Source organism: Fundulus heteroclitus, chromosome 1, assembly GCF_011125445.2.
Source record: "Fundulus heteroclitus isolate FHET01 chromosome 1, MU-UCD_Fhet_4.1, whole genome shotgun sequence".
NCBI classification, from domain to species: domain Eukaryota; kingdom Metazoa; phylum Chordata; class Actinopteri; order Cyprinodontiformes; family Fundulidae; genus Fundulus; species Fundulus heteroclitus.
In genome coordinates, this window is record NC_046361.1 from 36,824,986 (window position 1) to 36,843,698 (window position 18,713).

At 39.6% G+C, this 18,713-nt stretch overlaps 1 protein-coding gene and 1 long non-coding RNA gene across 2 annotated transcripts in view; both read right to left on the minus strand.

Annotated features, from left to right (window-relative positions):
- The window catches only part of LOC118566571, a 56,338-nt gene that overhangs the window by 11,898 nt on the left and 25,727 nt on the right, over positions 1-18,713 (minus strand). The gene's annotated exons all lie outside the window — the stretch shown is intronic.
- Positions 791-6,728, minus strand: LOC118564367. The gene is made up of 4 exons (XR_004931805.1): positions 6,642-6,728; positions 5,042-5,143; positions 3,741-3,778; positions 791-2,268 (listed from the first exon to the last, which is right to left on the minus strand). It is a non-coding gene; the product is annotated as an uncharacterized LOC118564367 (long non-coding RNA).

Genomic DNA, 18,713 nt, shown 5'->3' on the forward strand with positions numbered 1-18,713 from the left:
TTCCTGTACTCAGCATCAATTCTTATCCACAGCCTTGTCACCTCCAGCATCGACTACTGTAGATCTCTTCTCTTTGGTCTTCCTCCAAAATCTCTCCAAAAGCTTCAAGTGGTTCAGAATTCAGCTGCTCACATTATTCCCAAAAACCCTCATTTCATTATATCACCCCGATCCTACAGCAGCTCCACTGGCTTCCTGTTAGATTCAGAAAATACTTTAAAATCCTTCTGGAAGCAATCACGACCATCCACAACTTCACTCCTCCTACCTCTGATCTCTTTCACATTTCTACTCCCCCACCCTCAGATCCTCCTCTTTGTTTACTTCACTGTTCCTCCTTCCCTCCTCGGCACCACGGGGAGCAGAGCTTTCTCCTGTTCTGCTCCCAAACTCTGGGACTCTCTCCTTCCAGACATCTGCAATACTGAGACTATTTCTCACTTCAAGTCTAAACTCAAAACTCATCTGTTCAAGAAAGCCTCCTCACTGTAAATGCCTGTTCAGTGTAACTTTTTAATGTTTGTATTTTTTTATCAAGACCGATTGTTGTTACTCTGTTGGGTCTGTACAGTGTCCTGGAGTTCTGTGAAAGGCGCTTTTTAATCAAATGTTTTATTATCATTAGAAATATCCATTACAAGTGGAAGTCAAACAAAACAGCAGCATGTTAGCATTTAGCTTTACTAAACATGATAACGTTCACAAACATATCGTTGGTTCTTCTGGAGTAGCAGAAAGCGAAGACCGTACAAAGCAGAGGCATCATTTAGCCTGAAATATCAACTGTAACAATACTATTAGAGGTGTAGGGGTAATGAAGAAATAAAAATGTATTTCAGTTTATTTAATCTCTTGTACCAACAACACGGTGGCTTTCATAGATTTATGTTTTCATGATCCTGAAACAAAAAACTATTGTAAGTAGAAGCTCCTGCTTTCAGAAACAATCAGACAACATGAACTTTCCCTGCAGTAAAAAAAACACCTGCTGCTCAGTAACTCAGACTTTAACCAGAAGAGGGCAGTAACTAGTTACATTTACTCGGTTGTATCTATCTGAGTAACTGTATAAAATAAATGACCTTCTAGGAGTACTTTTACTGCCCTGTGCTTTTTACTTTTACTTGAACAACATTATTTTAAAGTAGAGCTACTCTTACTTGAGTAAAACTCCTGGCTGCTCTACCTCCTCTAGTGATTTCACTGAATGAAGAACAAATGTGTTTTAACTAAAAATGCACAAAACACAGAAACACACATACAGTTTTTGTTAAAGTCATATTTCATTGTTTTGATATATTATTTGTAAGTAAATAAATAATTTTCAAATGAAATATAAAACCAGTACAGTTCATGTTAAAGTCAAACTTCTTATTGTTACACAAGCTTCATTGTTCTGGTTATTTTTAAGCATATAAATAATTTTGAAATGAAATATAAATCCCGTAGCACCTTATTATGAAGTTTTCTTCATGTAACATTGTTGGCTGCTCTAGCCACCTCTGGTTCTAACACACCTGATTCAACCTGGAGGCTTATTATTAAGTTATGATGAGTTTCTGACAAACCTCTGAGGTCATCACAGCTTCTCTATGCAGAACAGTGGACCTGAGGACCAGGGCTGAGAAACATTTTTGATTAGATCATGGTGGTCAGGTCTGTAATATTCATGAACAAATTCTGACAGACGTTGATTGAGACATTAATGAGAGTCATAAATAAATTGAATAATCACAATTAGTAGTTTAGAGGAATCTAAACAGTAGTAAAGCTAACTTTATGTTGAAGTGAAGGAGTGGTGGCCTGGTGGTTAGAGAGCAGGGTGCATGTCTCCTGGAGAGGGTGCAAGGTTGCTGGTTGGACTCCCACAGACTGCGACTATGGGTCCCTGAGCAAGGCCCTTCACCCCAGAATGCACCCTGAGCGCTGCACAGTGGCAGCCCCACTGCTCCCTGAGGGATGGGTTAAATGCAGAGGACACGTTTCATTGGATTGTATGTTGAAATGATGAGAATTATTCTTAAGCTCATACCTGATTACTTAATGAGTTTCTCTGATGACCACAAACAGCAGATCCTCAGCAAATTACTGCTGTAAAGTAATGTTGGAATAAAGAGCAGAATCATTGCTGTGGTTTGCAGAGCTCACAGCTTGCTGAAGCTCAGAGTAGATGACTTTATCTGCGTGACCACAGGGGGCGCTGTTGGACGAAGTAGTGGTATCGTTCAACAGATGCACCTCAGAGTACTCTACTTCGTCTTCTTTAGCCTGGAAGGAAACAAGCAGAAAGTTTTTGTTTGCACTTTTATGTTTGTTTTTATTTCTCTACATGCAGAGCAGAATATAGTGATTCGCTAAACTATCAGAAACTTCAGAAAATCTGTTATTAATTTAAATGTTAGTATAGATGTTGACTTATGAGCAGTGCTCATTTTCATTATTGATCCTTCCTTCCTTCCTTCCTTCCTTCCTTCCTTCCTTCCTTCTTTATTTCCTCCTTTCCCTTTCCTTTCATTCATTTTATTTAAAGGGTAACTCACCCCCAAAATCATCTTTTTTATGCTTATAAACTTTTAACATGGTGTTTTTATACTGCTGTCTACATATTCTGCCAATTATGTTGACAATTTACTCCATATTTGTTTAAATCCTGCTTTTGTTTCTAAAACCGTCAGTGTGGCGTCCTCCTATGGTCTAACGGCGTTCTGTCATGATTTCGGCACTGTTGTCTGGTCTAATCTCATGTCACCCACCTGTTTAGCTCCGCCCATTCCTCATCACTTCAGATCTGTTCCACCTGCTCTCACTAGTATATAACCAGCTCTAAGACCAGACAAGAGTGCCAGTTTATTTCGAGCATTTGTGAGACTTATTCCAGCGTTATTTGTTCTGACTTCTGATCCTGACCTGTTTGCCTTTCGACCTCTGAGCCTGCCTGTTCCTGGCTGATTCTGATTTGCCTGATCTGTGTTCCTACTTCTGCCTGTCCTGACTACCCGCCTGATCTCTGCCCACTGTGTATCGAACCTGGAACTGTGACCTGACTTCGTCCTGATTGTCCTTCGGCACCTCACTGGCTTTCTGATCTCCTGGCTCAGACCTTGGACCACGTCCCAGACTTCGTCTTTGGCTTCGCTCTACGGTTCATCCTGCTCACATTTGCCCTCACGGTTCTGATCTCCTGCCTGTCTTCCGACTTCCGATACACCTGCCTCTTGGAGTCTCTGAGCGGCAATCGCCGCGCAGGATTGACGATCCGCCAGCTGGGATCTACCTCTGCTACAGGATCTCAACTGGACATTAAGACCAGAGGCTCCCGCTGTAGACGGTAACGCCTCCCGCTCCGTTGCCGATCTTAATAAACTGTTAAACCTAAACTGTTTGTCTGCCTCGAATACTGGGTCCACCCGTTCTGAGCCTAACACGTTCTTGCATTGAATTTTGAATTAATATTGAAATTGATTTAAAAAAAACAAAGTGACGACATTTGGAGAAAGTGACGTGTCAGCATCTCAGCTGCTGTGGAGTATAAAAGCAGCTCCTTCCCGAGTTGAAGTTTGAATGGTGAGTTGTGCGGTCTTTCTATTGATTTTTTTTTTTCACCAGCCACTTTTTCAAGTATAAGATTGGGCAGAGTAAGGCTTTGGTAGCGGGGTGAGTTACACTTTAATTTTTCCTCCTTTCTTCCTTCCGTAACTCCTTCTTTCCTTAATTCCGTCCTCACTTCCCTCCTTACTTACCTTGGAGACGTTACTGTAATATGTTTCTTCTGGAGAACCTGAAAAACATGCAGTTCAGTTGATGTGAGGATGAATTATCTAATTTAAAGCAATTAAATTTTTTCTAATTGAAATTAGGCACGCATTCCGGTTGAGTAAATTCTGCATTATTGGCTTCAGTTTCTGTTAAAGTGGAAGTCATAATGCAGTTTTATGTAAAACAGCAAAAGATGAAGGGTTTCAGATTCTGATCACTGACATCAGGTAAAAATAAAAGCAGGTTCCTATTGAGCTCCTCATGACCTGTACTCCAGCTCCTCTAGAACATTTCATGTTTCACAATAAAAAGAGAGGATGAGCTCAGCGATCAGTTATTAAATGTGTTGTGTAAACTTGTAGCAGACTAATGTTTCCACACTAACTCTGTCTGCATCAGTGACAGAAAAGATGCAGCAACAGTCGCTGTTGAAATGTTCGTCTGCTTCAAGTCTCCCCAGTAAAAGCTGAGCTCCAGTTCTCTGCTGGACCTTCAGACTGTTGTGTCCTTCAGTCAGAAGGAACCTGATCCAGCTACAGTCTGATGGAGGATGCACTGAGAATCCTGGGTTTATTCAATATTTGACATATGCACAGTATGAAAGGAATGCATTGTTTATGCTCATGACTATATTTAGATCATAAGATCTGTGAATCTTTAAAATAAGAAAAGTAGTTTAGGTAAAAATAGAAAAAAAGTTTTTCTCCACCGTCACACACAGCATCACCTCAGGATAAAGTCACTTCTATTGGTTGGCTTTATCAAATATATTTATCAATATTATTAAGTTTCAGTATAAAAGTTGCAAAGATTGACTATAAATATGAATTGTTTATATTCAGTTAAGCCAAGAATTTTTCACAATCTGACTGGAAGTAACATTAACATTTTGTAGCGGTCCAGAATCTGGAGGGAGCTAAAGATTAGGGTGATGGTAAGGAGGCCTTCCAACCTCAAAGACTTGGAGCTCGTCAACAAAAATAAATTGTTAAAATATCAGCGGAAAATTTAAAAGAGATGAACAGAAATTAAAAGAAGGGCTCGACTGGCTGTAATAAAGTAAAGACATTAAGAGTTTAAGTCTAAATGATTTCAACATACCATTTTATGGGAAAATTTAGAAACAGAGAAATATCATTTTTTAATGATACTGTTGATAAATTGTTATTACTTTTGGTGGAGATGGTTGTCATTTCCAAAGAGAGATTAGGATAACTGTCAAGTGTGTGAATAATCTTCTAGTTTATAGTAGTAGGTAATACCCTCTCCTTATCGTGTAACTCACCTTTCTGTTGACCGAAGCTTTTCCTCTTGAAGAAAATCAGCAGAGCTGCAGCTAACAGGAGGATCAGGAAGACTAGAGCCAGACCCACATAAAGCAGCAGACCTGCAGGGATGTTTACTGCTGAGTTTATTTAGTTTATTACAGAAACTCTTATGTTCCACATAAACATACCAAGTGCATTAATGTTCTTCCTTCATCAGCTGCTGATAATAAACAGAAGGTGTATCTCCCTTATATAGAAAATTTGTATCTGTATAATCTGATTGAATTATACTTCAATCTGAAAAACTCACAGAGAAAGAAATGGCAATTAGAAGGATTTTATTGATACAATATTTTAAGTCTTTGGCGCTCAGACCTCGGCAGGAACATTAATGCTGAATTATACTTTAATATGCATAAGTAGATGTATGAGAACAGGGATGTTCCCCCCAGGTCTGAAACTGGTGGTGGAGTGGAGATAGAAGAAGTTTGTTCAGTCCATATGATGATCTGTTTAAGATAGATGTCCAACTTGATAAACACAGGTTTGCATGAACTGTCCATGATGAGCAAGCTTGAAGCGACTGTGGAGAGGAAAAACTCCCCTTTGGGAAGAAACCTCTGGCAGAACCGGGCCCAACATGGTGGTCTTCTGCCGGACCAATAACAGGCGATAGGGAGTGATGAAGACTGAAGGGAGAAAACACTCTGATGGTTTGAGGATGGAGGAACGTCTTGGAAGCTAGATGAACTCAGCTACGATGGTGGAGAAGGGGTTGGGGGTGGGTTGAATCGGACATCTGATTCGAAATCCAACATGCAATCCGTTTGCGCTTGCTGGTAAGCAGGCTGAGACGTGGATTTGAAGTTGCTTTTAAGATGAGTGCGGGATGCTGATTGGCTTCATGGTGGTGCGGTTCGTAGCTGATTGGCTCACATCAGAGGCGTATCGAACTCTGAATGGAGGCAGGCGATGAGTTTCTTCGATTGAACTTGCGCCTTCAGCTTCATTTTGGAAAGTGCCTCGAGATGATATGTTGCATGAATTGGTGCTATATAAATACAATTGAATCGAATTTAATTAATTCAGAGCACACAGCTTTTGTTGTTTTAAAGACCTTCAGAACGTTCTGCAGTGATGAGACGCTGCAGGCTTTATTAGGTTTTATCCACTTATCATCACAGTGTGGTGCCGGTCCAGTAAACTACGTTTTTTTAGAGCTCTGTTTTTTTAGAGATTTTACTCTTTGTGTCCAACATCTCAGTTCTTTCTACTTCTTCTTGTCCTCCTGGTGTTTCATGACTCCTGCTCTGTCTGCCTGTCAGCCATTGATCCAACAATAATTTAACACTAGACCTGTTGACTACTTCATGAAATCTGAATCAACTCATGTTCTGCTTCTGAGTCCAAATACCCCTCACATAACATTTTCATTAATTGAGAATAATTTAAGTTCAATTATCTACAAACATGTAAACATCTTAAATTTTAACTCTGGACTCTTTATTTCCAACAATTTTTCCTTTAACAGGTCTGACCATTACTGAGGAACAACGTTGGACTTTAATGGACCCAAATCATCACATGAACGTCTCCAAACATGAACAGATGATGTACCTGAAGCTGCAGCTGGTTCCTCTTGGTGTTTGCTGCTGGTTTCAGAGGAGGATGGAGAAGGTGAGGAACTCAGACTCTGTGGTGGTGTTGTTGCTGTAGAGGCTGCTGGGAGAAAAGTAATAATAATAATAATTGAACTTTATTGATCTCACAATGGAGAAATTCACTTCTGCATCTTAACCCATCCCCTTGGGGAGCAGTGGGCTGCCACTGTGCGGCGCCTGGGGAGCAATTGGGGGTTAAGTGTCTTGCTCAGGGACCCAGAATGGCAGCTTGAGGGAGTTGAACTCAGAACCTCTGGGACCGAAGCTCTCTGACTGAAGCTCTGTGCTCTAACCACTAGGCCACCACTCCCCCCAAAGTTGGTTTTATAAAAGGTCCCAGAGTCCATTTTGGTTCTGAAGAATCTCAGGATGTGGGAATAAAACAAAACCATATTAGAGGCTAACACTGATGTTTGTCTCGTTTTTATTGTATATGTGGGTCCTCATTAGTCACAATTTAAACACGGCATTTTAAAGGAGATCTGATGAAATGTTTAAACCCAGAAAACTCACCTTCTGTCACATCCAGATGAAAATCATCATATAGAGTTCCTGTCCATGTAATAGAGCCACACCGATACCATCCTGAATCTGACGTTTTCAGCTCTGTGATGCTCACATAAAGATAATCATAGGACCGATAACCTCTATCTTCATATTTAATCCAGTATCTGCCGCTCTGAGCTCTGTCTTTAGTTGTTTCAATGAGAATATTTCTTCCTTCACAGATTCTCCTACAGAAGAACCTCCTGCTTCCAGAGTAACCAAATTCACATCTAATGGTGATGCTTCCTCCTTCCTTTGTTTTGTAGATCTTCACAGTTTCTCCATCCTGCAGAGCAGCTGAGATAAAGAGTCAGTAGTTAATGTCATTGCATAACAAGATATAATTGCAATACAGTTATGTTGTTACTATTTGTCCATAAAAACCAAACCAGAAAAAAATTATGAGTGACCAAACTCAAGGCAAATGTAACTGAAATAGTCATTAGATCCGTCATAAGTTTGTGGTTTACGCAGTTCTGTGGTGGGTTTATTGCAAGATGGCAGGAAAACAACAAGGTACATGTCACAGTGTTACTTGCTGCCTTTGCTGCTCTGGCTCCTCCATGACGGTCTGATAGCCTGAAAGACTGCCATCTTGACTCAAGATAAAAATGATAGACTGGTAAAAAAACAAAAACAAATGACCACCGCCTGCTGATGCACCTAAAGCCTACACCTTTAACCCAAAATACCCATGCACTTAACAAAACAAGCATATAAACTAAACAAGTCACTACTAAACTAATTCATTCTACATAACAATAATTAAACAAAAATACTAACTAGAGGTCAATCAGCTAGAAAATAAACACATTCATAAAAAATAATCAATAGCAGAGAAATACCTCCTACAGTTATAATCAACCAGAATATTACAATAAATTTAAATTCCACCCAGAGTCTCAAACCAGTTCTGCATATTTCTCTAAATGAGTGTTTGGACCAACAACCTTCCGGTTTATTTCTGACGGCTGATAAAATCTCCCCTGAAGACGTTTGCAAAGTAACGTTTTGGAGAAATAAAACATTTGCTCTGCTTTGTGTCTTTAAGGAGGTTCTGGGTGTTGCAGCACTCGGTCCATTACTTCTGCTTCCATGTTCCTCTTCGGGTGTTTTAAATACAGTGAAACAAAAAATTGTTTCCTCTGTTTCTTTAAAATATTTTCAGCTGTAGAAAACCAACAGTTCTCCAAAATATCAAGTTCTGAGCTCTGAGGGAGGTAACTGTATTGTTTCTTCGACTACATTTAAATTTCAACTTTCAACTTTTGTTTTAGTGTAAAAAGTTTAAATCCTGAGCATTACAGCATCTGCATTTTTACCAGAAAATCAACAGGATGCAAGAGATAGAACTGGAGGCATAAACAGTTTAGTTTAAAAAAAACCTTCAGAGGAATGACATTTTCTTAATTTTCTTTTATCTCTGTCAGCAGTCAGTGGTTCCCCGTTGCTCTGATATTCCTCTTCATTAAAATATTAAGTAAAACGTGGTTTTCTCTATTTTTTTAAATAACCTTAAAGTTCCATAAAGGAGTCCTCCAAAACATCGGACTCTTGAGCTCTATCACAGTTTTGTTCATCTAAACTTAACAAGTTAAATAACTCACTGATGGACCGTAAAGGATCTGTGAGGATGAAGAACTGGAGGTCAGAGAAACTACTAGAAATAAAATAATGTACTCACTGAGGAAAAAGAAGCAGATCAAAGTGTGACAGACCTTCATCCTGAGCTGCTGATGGATTTTAAATCTGCTTCTCTTCCTCCTTCACTGATAAACCAGGAACTTCTCAGAAGGTTGGAGTTCCTCCTCTGAACACCAGAGGTCACTGTCCTCCTGTTTTTACTGCAGAGGCCGAAAACTGGATTTCCTCCTCTGAACGGCTCTCAAGGGCACCTATAGAGCTGGTCTGCCATTACCTTCTAATACAGAAATTACTCTTGGATCAATTTGTGCTCCTATGTTCTGTTTTTATGTCTCTACTCTTTCTTCCTTAACCCCCAACAGAGGCAGATGACCGTTCACACTGAGCCTGATTCTGGTTTTGCTGGAGGTTTCTCCTTGTTAAAAGGGAGTTTTCCTCTCCACTGACAATACATGCATCTTTGATATGAGGGAACGTTACAAAGTCAACGAGACAATGCGAGTGACCTTCCACGGTGGCATGCTCATCCAGGAGGAGTGAATTCTGTTAATCAAACACTGCTGGGTTTCCTTAGTTCCTTAGGTTCACTGTTTTATGCATGAATTATACAAGGTGAAACTAAACTAGGTCAGATTTAAATTAGGGCTGTCAGTTTTAACATGTAACTTTGTTATACCATAATGTCAAAAACAATTGTGCATGTTAATTGTGTGTCAAAAAACACACACCACTCTTTTATCCTTGGCACTTTCTGTTGTTCCAAGAATGCTAAGTGTGCAGTGGAGACTGTAGCATAACCGACCCGCGCTCACTGACATGACTCTTGGCTTCTTTTTTCTAAAGTCGCTTGTAAATTCTGTGAGGTTTTTATTTGGGCTTGTTTCTGAAAGTGAAGTCGCTTATTTGGGCTCTAAAATAAGTGAAGATACACATGAGTTATAGAGACCCGCTTGCGCTGCAGCACTACAGACACCGTGAATATAACCAACTGAAATAGAATTTAAAATTCTCCTTCTCACGCATAACGCCCTTAATAATCAAGCTCCATCATATATCAGAGCTCTGATACCCCGTATGTTCCTAACAGAGCACTTCACTCTCAGACTGCAGGTCTGCTGGTGGTTCCTAGAGTCTCTAAAAGTAGAATGGGAGGCAGATCCTTTAGCTATCAGGCTCCTTTCCTGATGAACCAACTCCCAGTTTTGGTCCATGAGGCAGACACCCCGTCTACTTTTAAGACTAGGCTTAAAACTTTTATTTGTGACAAAGCTTCTAGTTAGAGTAGCTTAGCTTATGCTGAACTATCTTTGTAGTTATGCTGCTATAGGCTTAGGCTGCTGGAGGACATCAGGGTCTATTTTTCTCACTCTGCTGAGTTCTACTGTTCTCCAATTTGCATTGCTTATTGTTATTTCATCTTTTACCTTTCTGTTCTCTGTTATTTTCTTTTCTTCATAGCAGGTAGACCTGGTCTGCCGTTCTGTTAGCTGTGACATCATCCAGGGGAGGCAGATCATCCACTATTACCATCTAACATAGAAAGTATTCCTGGATCAATGTGAGCTTCTGTGCTTTCTGTGTCTCTGCTCTGTCTTCTCTAAGCCCCAGTGGGTCAAGGCAGATGAGCGTTCACACTGAGCCTGGTTCTGGTTCTGCTGGAGGTTCTCCTCCCTGTTAAAGGGGAGTTTTCCTCTCCACTGTCGCTTCATGCATGCTCAGTATGAGGGATTGCTGCAAAGCCATCAGCAATGCAGACGACTGTCCACTGTGGCTCTACGCTCTTTCAGGAGGAGTGAATGCTGCTTGGAGAGACTTGATGCAATCTTTTGGGTTTTCTTTGATAGGAAACTTTTTGACCAATCTGTATAATCTGAGTGAATTTTACTTTGAAAATGCCTTGAGATGACGTGTATCATGAATTGGCACTATATAAATAAAATTCAATTGAATTGAAATATTCCTCCACCTCATTACATGCTGGAGTGCATCCTGCGTTGCAGCCATATTGGCTGGGTCTTTTCTACTCTAGACTGACATAGGAGCCGACGGGAATAAAGGCAGAGGGAGCAACTCTGCCCGTATTGTCTGCAGTTTACGGTTGCAATAACCGGTGATAATCTCTGAAAGTAGATCATGTGGTGCAGATCACCATTTTGAGCCATGGTGATTTTGGACATGTTGACATGAGTACATTTGTCTATCATATACTGTCTAGTATCTGGACTCTGAAGTCTGATTAACGCTGACAACCCTGGGTCCAGACCAAGAAGCAGAGCTGAAGCATCTGTACTGTTACTCACCCATTACCCCATTGAGACAGTGTCTTCCCACGGCCAAAACTAAATATATTAAAAAGTCATTTAAAAAGAGCAAAACAAAAATCTCAAACATTAATTTGACTCAACTTGAACCAAAAAATAATTAAGTGTAATTTATTAACATAAGACTTCAAAAGGTAAATGCTTTGTTATACAGATCTTCAAAGATTTTGTTAGTCAATGAATGGATTTCTGATAATCAGATTGATTTTTGTGTCACAGAAACTTGGCTGCAAGAGGACTAGTATGAGTCTATTCCCTTTAATTATTTAAATTTCCACTTTCCCAGGTCATTATATAGGTGGATTTTAACATTTATGTAGACACTAAATGTGATAATTTCAATGTAGCCTTTAATACAATCCTAGAGCCAATTGCTTTTGCTCAAAATGTGCATAAACCAAAACATTCTTGCCTTAATACTTTAAAAAAAATTATCAGATGATAATTTTTTAATAACCTTTAAGTTCAATTTAACTGAGTTCCCCACCCCCGAAAAGATGATTTCATTATAGTAGATCTTTATCAGATAATGTTTCTTTCCATTCACAAATTGATGCCTTTGTTGACGCTGTCACTTCCTCGTTGCGTTTTGCATTAGACAATGAAGGAAGTTAAGTTTCACTAGCCTAGTAGAGAGGATTTGTTGATTGAAATATAGCGTCAATTAAGGTAAACAATATTCTATAGTGGTGTCTTAATAATAGCTGCTTGGGCAGTTTGTTAGTTTTATTTTAAGAATTTTAGGCTGCACAGTGGAGCAGTGGGTAGCGCTGTTGCCTTGCAGCAAGAAGCTCCTGGGGTCAAGTCCTATGCTTTCCCTGCATGGAGTTTGCACGTTCTCCTTGTGCATGTGTTACTGTTTCACCGTGCCGTGTCTACGGTGAAGCACCCTCGGTGGACCCAGTTCGTTTTACCCAGTCAGGCGACCCCCACTTACTTATTACCTTGAATGTAGGACGCATAAAACAGACAAGTATGCTTTTAGTTATATTTTATCTAGGTAAAGACAGAGAAATAGTTACAGTCACACCAGCGCTGATGGGCCCCTGATCGGCAGGAGGCCTCGAGTGCTCATCACGCAAACATTATAAAGGGATCTCGGGACACACCCATACAAGGGCGGTACACATCCAAACTGTGACATCAGCAGGGAAGCTGCGTCACCTCCAGGGTGGTATCTGATAGATATGTGCCAATCTTTTGGGTCAGTGCCATCTAAGTGTGCCATGCAGTTCTGGGATAAACAGCTCGTTCCACTTGACCTTGTTGATATCCTAACAGTCCCCCTGATGATGTGTCATTATGGCACATCACCAAAGATGATCAACCAGTGGAACGACAGCTCTCAGTCTGTCCCTCTCCCAGAACAGTCGGTCATTCCGTCCAGTCCAAGCAATCCAATCACGTCAGCTTCCGGCTTCCAGAGTCCATCCATCTGTGATCTCCATGGCAGTCGATAGTGCGGTTCAGTCTCTGGGGTCACACAGTCTCTGCTGGTGTGACTGAAAAGCACTTTGTAAAAACAGTCCAGTTGTCCGTTAGCCCCCCCTGTTGGTGTGCCCCAAAGGCACATCACAACGAAAACAGTTCCAAGAAATGGGCCGGACAAACTTCACTGGAAACATCTTAGCATCAATCAGCATGAATCATTTTTTACTCAACACCACAGTCCAAGCATTTTAACTACAATTTAGGGTTCAACTATTTGAGCTAGGCCTGTTTTAGGTTCCTATGCGCACATTATTTTAAGTTTACTTTAGACCAGATAAGCTAAAGATGTACCTTAATCAAGGCCAAATTCGTCTACTCTACCCCCACCCCAAGAAACCTCCTACTCGGTCCTCCACTCTCCATTCCTATGGACAACGATCCATCACCTTCACACCTCACAAATCCAGGAGTACCAGTAGGGGGCATCATAGGGCAGGCTGAGTCTTCATCACAAAAAACCATCTCTAAGAAATGGCAAAAAAGTGATGGAGCCCCAGTCAAGGGCACTCCCACTCTGGGCCAATCTGAGCGAGAAGACACCCTGTATTGAATCTAGAAATTAGCCTTACCGAGTAACTTATGGATCTGTGATAGCCATCAGATCCTGGTTCTCTATATAACAAAGCAAAAAGATTGCAAGAACTGTAGGTCTTGGTGTGTGTGTCTGTAACAGAGAGTTTCCATTCTTAGTCATAAAGCCATAGCGATCATCATAATGCAACATCACAGTATAAACATCATAACACATAAGATCAAACATGGTGATGGAAGTCAGTGGAGAAGAGAAAGGAAAAAATCAGTTTTGTGATATAAAAAGTGTCTGTACGTCAATAACGCAAGTAAAAAACGTCAGGCCAGTCTGAGCACGTGGCGGACATGAATCTATTCGCGCATAAGTGGTCAGCTCAGTGTTCTCAGGCAACTGCTCCTTCATGGCAAATCCATAGGTCTCTGGCATGTACTCCCAAACTTCTTAAGTCCTCTTCTTATTCCTCAGCATGGACAAAAACGATTTAGTTGGATGGTAATGAGTGTCCTGTCCTTTTTCAGGCAATAAGCATTTTATCCCCAGGAAAATGCTCTGTTGAGATGGTTGGCAGACACCAGGCCTTGTTTACTGTTGGATAACAGAAACAAGGTGTAATTAGTGTTCTTATCAAGACTCCCAATCCTTCTTTCATTTACCTTCTTCAAACACTTTCACATCCAGATATTTCCGTTCACAATTATTGTGCTCTTAGCTTAACCTCCTTTACTGTAATCATTAGATCTTGCATTACCCTTATATAAAAGGAGAATTCTGAAAGTTCAATGTTATCTGCAGTAGCATTTCTCTATAATGCTTTCCCATGTGTGTCTCACCTTACAATTGTCCAACAGTTGAAAAGATCTCTGCAATAGAAATTTATCATCATATGTTTCATGGCTACTGTGACACGGTTCATCTCAATTTATCTAGCACACAGGGAATTGTACTAAAACCTTTCAGAAACTTCTTACTGAACCAGCTCTAAAATACTTCACACCTTTCTAAAAAGTCCAACAGAAAAACCCTTAAGTTTGTAAAAGAAAGCTCCACTATATATATTTGCAGAATAATGTTGTGATATTAATAAGAAGCAGCCCTATGTACTTCTTGTCTTATTTTGAAAAGCTCAGCTAAGAGAAAAAGGAAGTGTGTGCATGCCCCTCGCCCACACGGAGTTGTGATTGGTTGCTATTCAGGAAGTGGGTGTAGCCCAGGGCGGAGACAGGAAGTAGTTCTGTGAATCAGTTTCAGCTTGACGTGCATCAAACAAAAAGACTTTTAGTTGAATGCGCCCTCCACCTGAAGCTAAGAGCAATTCTAACCCCATTAATTCTTGATTTTTTAATCACTTCTGCTTGTTTTAACAGAACGCTTTTGTAAGCGACCCTAGTTTTATCTTATGTCCCCCTGTTTGAATCTTGTTTGAAACAAACCTTTAAACTGTAGTATGCTGTGAGCAGTAAGTCATTGTTGCTTATTAGACACATCGCCCCCTGACCATGTAAGAAGCTCCATGCTGCTTCTAAATAGATTTTTTATGAGACTTTAAACCCTTTTCAGTCTTTCAACATTAGTTTAATTGATAATACATCCAAGCATAACTATATCCCCAAGTAAATCAACCCTTTAACAAGTATCTAATTCTTGTTCTCATGTGTTTAGTTTATCCTTGAAAAACTTTAAGCAGACATTACTCCGAGTGATTTTCTTACATTATCATACATTTATTATTATTACCTTTGTGATCTTATATCACCCAGTGATCTATAAATCCTTATTTTATGTTTGTACCGTCTTGTCCCAGCAGATTAAAAATTCCCATTCTAGAATTTGCTTGTTTGTTTCATCAATCACTGTCTGTTGTGATCATTGAAGAAATTGTGCAGTTCCTTTAAAACCTCTTAAATATTGACCACCCATTGGTAAATGATCAGCTTTAAGTTTTGCCCTTCTTCTAATTCTTTGTTTAGCCTTAGTATCTGCACCTTAAATTGACGAATAGTGGAATTCTTTGTATAAACACTTCTCTGTGTCCGTATTTGTTTTGGCCTCTATAATTTTGTTTTTTCTTTGCATTTTAAGTGTGAACCTGGTCAGGATAGAGAAAGTCATCTCCGATGCTCCTTTTGGCAACCCCAGCAAACCCAAACATAAAATTGTTCACAGTCAGTGTTAGGTTACAGGTAATCCCTGTGGGAACACGACGTCGTCTCCTCTGTTCAACCTGGTTTCAAGCGCCTGGGTCATTGAAACACTCCACCACCTGCGACAGATCTTTGACATTTTCAAACCACAGCAGCATTCCTGGGTGTCCACACCCCCTGTCTGAAATGTCTCTCGTCGTAAGCCCAGGCTTTCAGTTTCTCTCCTGTTAAGTGTCCCCCTTTAGAGCCCATTTACCCCAAAGAGTCCAAGAGTGTGTTTTAGGTGCGTTTCCTGAACGCCAACCTCTCCATGTCATGTTCGTGAAACCTTGTAGTTGAATTCCATCACCTGTGAAGCAAAGCAGTCATGCATAGTTCTTTTCAAGATTTTCTTTATCACAGCAGTAGTGTCACTGTCTGATGCCATTGCAGCTCTGATGTTCCTCAGAGCCAACCCTCATGCATTGATATCATGTTGGAGCTGTTATCCTCATCTTGTGTCCAGGAGTGCTTCTGCTGTCCTGACCAGATACCAAACGTCCAACTAATCTAATTGACCTCATTACTTTTCTGCATGTACAAGAGGACGATCGTTAGATTATCCTGGTCTAAAAGACCACTAGGTTAATAGATGGCTAAACTATGTTTATGTGTTCTTTTCTTCTGGATGTTTTAACATTTAGTTAAAGAACAACTATTGTGCTATTTTGTGTTTAAACAGATAGTTTTTAAGTCTCCTCACACCTTTTAGGTAACTGCGTACAATTCCAAACTATTTACATTGGTGCTTTAATCCTAATTTACCCAAGTTATTTATTAGAATAAGGCATTATTCTAAACCTGCAGTTATTCTGCTTATATTGAAAAATTAGCTTGCTCACTCGTTCGTTCAGTCGGTTATGCTATTAACTGTTGCTGTAATGCCTACTTTAACTTTTTCGCCCACTAGTTTTTTCATGATCATAATTATCGCCCATTGATGTAATAGCATACATTGTTCTTATCCACTTTCCTTTTACGTTTAAACGGCCCCTCTATGTAATCCCCAATATAAGTTGTCAAACCTTTTAGGTTTAGCATAATTACTTAAGCTGCTCTATGCTCTCATCCCGTAACTTAATATTTTGGTGCAAAATGGATGTCTTTTAGCGGTTCCCCCTATTTCTTCTCATGCATGATGTATTTTATGAAGCTTATTGTATCTTAAAGGTGCCTCTTTGAATCTACTTCAAAACCCCTTGTGGGGTTAATAAAATTCCAAAACATATCTATATGTATTTTAAATGATTTAAATAAAAACTTTGTTAGAAAAGTAAAAGAAAATCCTTCTTATTAGCGGCCCAAAATCTCTACCAGCTTTGTTTCCAGACCAGTACCACTTGTCCGAATGCGTTTGACCCTCTTATCGCTCGCTAATAACAGCTCTGACTTAAAACAATTAACATCCTAGGGGTTTAATAATAATCTTGATTGCTTTTAATCTGAAAGTTTTCTTCTAAGCGCATCCGCCAATGTGTATGTTTCAAATGTGTGTTTTGTGTTTTAATTATGTGCAGGAAAATCTGATGTGAAATGCAGAAGGGGTGTCTGCCAACTCATCTTTTTTTCGTGTTGCGGTCCATTGAAGGTTTTCCGATGCCTCTGTCTTTGCCCCCGCAATTAGTTCTCCATTTTCAGTCCTCATGTCTCAGTTCAACAGCACAACATCGTTCCAGGACAAGCGTTGTCCATGAATATTCTTTCTCCAATCGTTGTGTCTGAAACCACAAGGAATTCTGCCAGCATTTTGCCAATATGGATTTTGTCCAAAATCAAATTGTCTAATACAAGAATTGTCCATCTTCATCCGTAGTGTAGTGTAAATAAGTTGAAAAGAAAAAATCAAAACAAAAATTACAAGAAAACTGTCTCAAAACAAAATCAACCACATCGTTCCCTCTAAAACAAAATTATTCTTGAAGTTTTTCACCTTTACCCCAGATCTTGATCCCTTAAAAATTTATCCAAGCAAAATATTTTACAGACAGTTCAACCTCTTTGTATAAGTTCATTAATAAAAAGCATTTCTCTTAACCTTGTAGCATCACATTCCCCATTAAACCTCTATGCAGCTTCTGCAAAAATTACTGATTTTTTTTTTTTTTTTTTTTTCTAAATTTGATTAAAAACTGGATTAGGCAGGAGTCAAGTACATCACCTTTTTCTCCGTCCTCTGGCCCACTGTGGCACCGCTTGGTACTAACTTGTCTCTGAGAATGCCTAAAAAGAGACTAAAATCTCTCCGTTAGCACATTCCAATTATATATGACCAGGTTTCCTTGCAAGAAAAAGCAGAGAACAGGATAGAAATGTTAATGTGAGTCAGTGGAGAGTGGAACAGTTGGAAGAGGTACATGAACAATTTCCAAAGCCACCTTCTTACCGCTAGAAGGATACTGAATACTGAATTGTACTTTATAACTAAATTTGCCTTGCCTTGCCAAGAAGGTCTCACTATTACCTGTCATAAGTTTGTTAAACTTAGCATAATTTAGTCACTTTTGTCAATCCCTGCACGTCCATTTTAGATCATGACTTCTTACCATACGGCCTGAAAGAGCTCACTTTCCAGAGTCTTCTGTCGGAACAAAAGGTGGCTCTACAGTTTCATCTCACATCATCTAAAAGAAGTAACTCAGAGAAAAACAATTCTGTTAGTGTATTAGGTGACAAAAGAAAACCTGGTCTTTTTTAGTGTCTTGGTTCTTAACGTGATGTGTCTAAGTTCTTGGTTGGTCCAGGGGAGGTAGGAATCTGTTGTTCCTTTTCTTTCAGCGTTTTGTATTAATACTTCTCCTTTTCTTAAATTATCTGCCGAACATCCTTAAATGTTGTCACTTTTTTGCCGCTGGTGATGTAAAAATTAAAGCAATGGAATCATTTAACAAAGAAATAATCAAAATGCACAAAATAAAAACCCTAAAGTAAAAAGTCTCCCCAGGAGTGCATTATGTGTCTCCCAATATCTTACAGCATTCTTTTGATTTCTCTCTAGTTCTTTTGATCATGCAAACTTAGTTATTAATGCTTTTCAATCTTAATTGGTCAAGGGTGAAACTTTAAAGCAACCATTTTCTCTTTCAGGCTTTTGAGCTTCTGGTGTTTTTCTATACATGATAAGAGTTTTCCCCGTAATTCAGCACATTGAGAAGGTGGCTTTATTTTATTTTTTTTCCTCTGACATACTTTTCGTGCCCCCAGGCCAGAACACACAGACCCAGCCTTGCCATAAACATTCAGATGTTTAAATCATGGTCAGATTTGTTTATCATATCTATTGTCCTGTTTCAGATTAAACTGACCCTCTGAGGCTT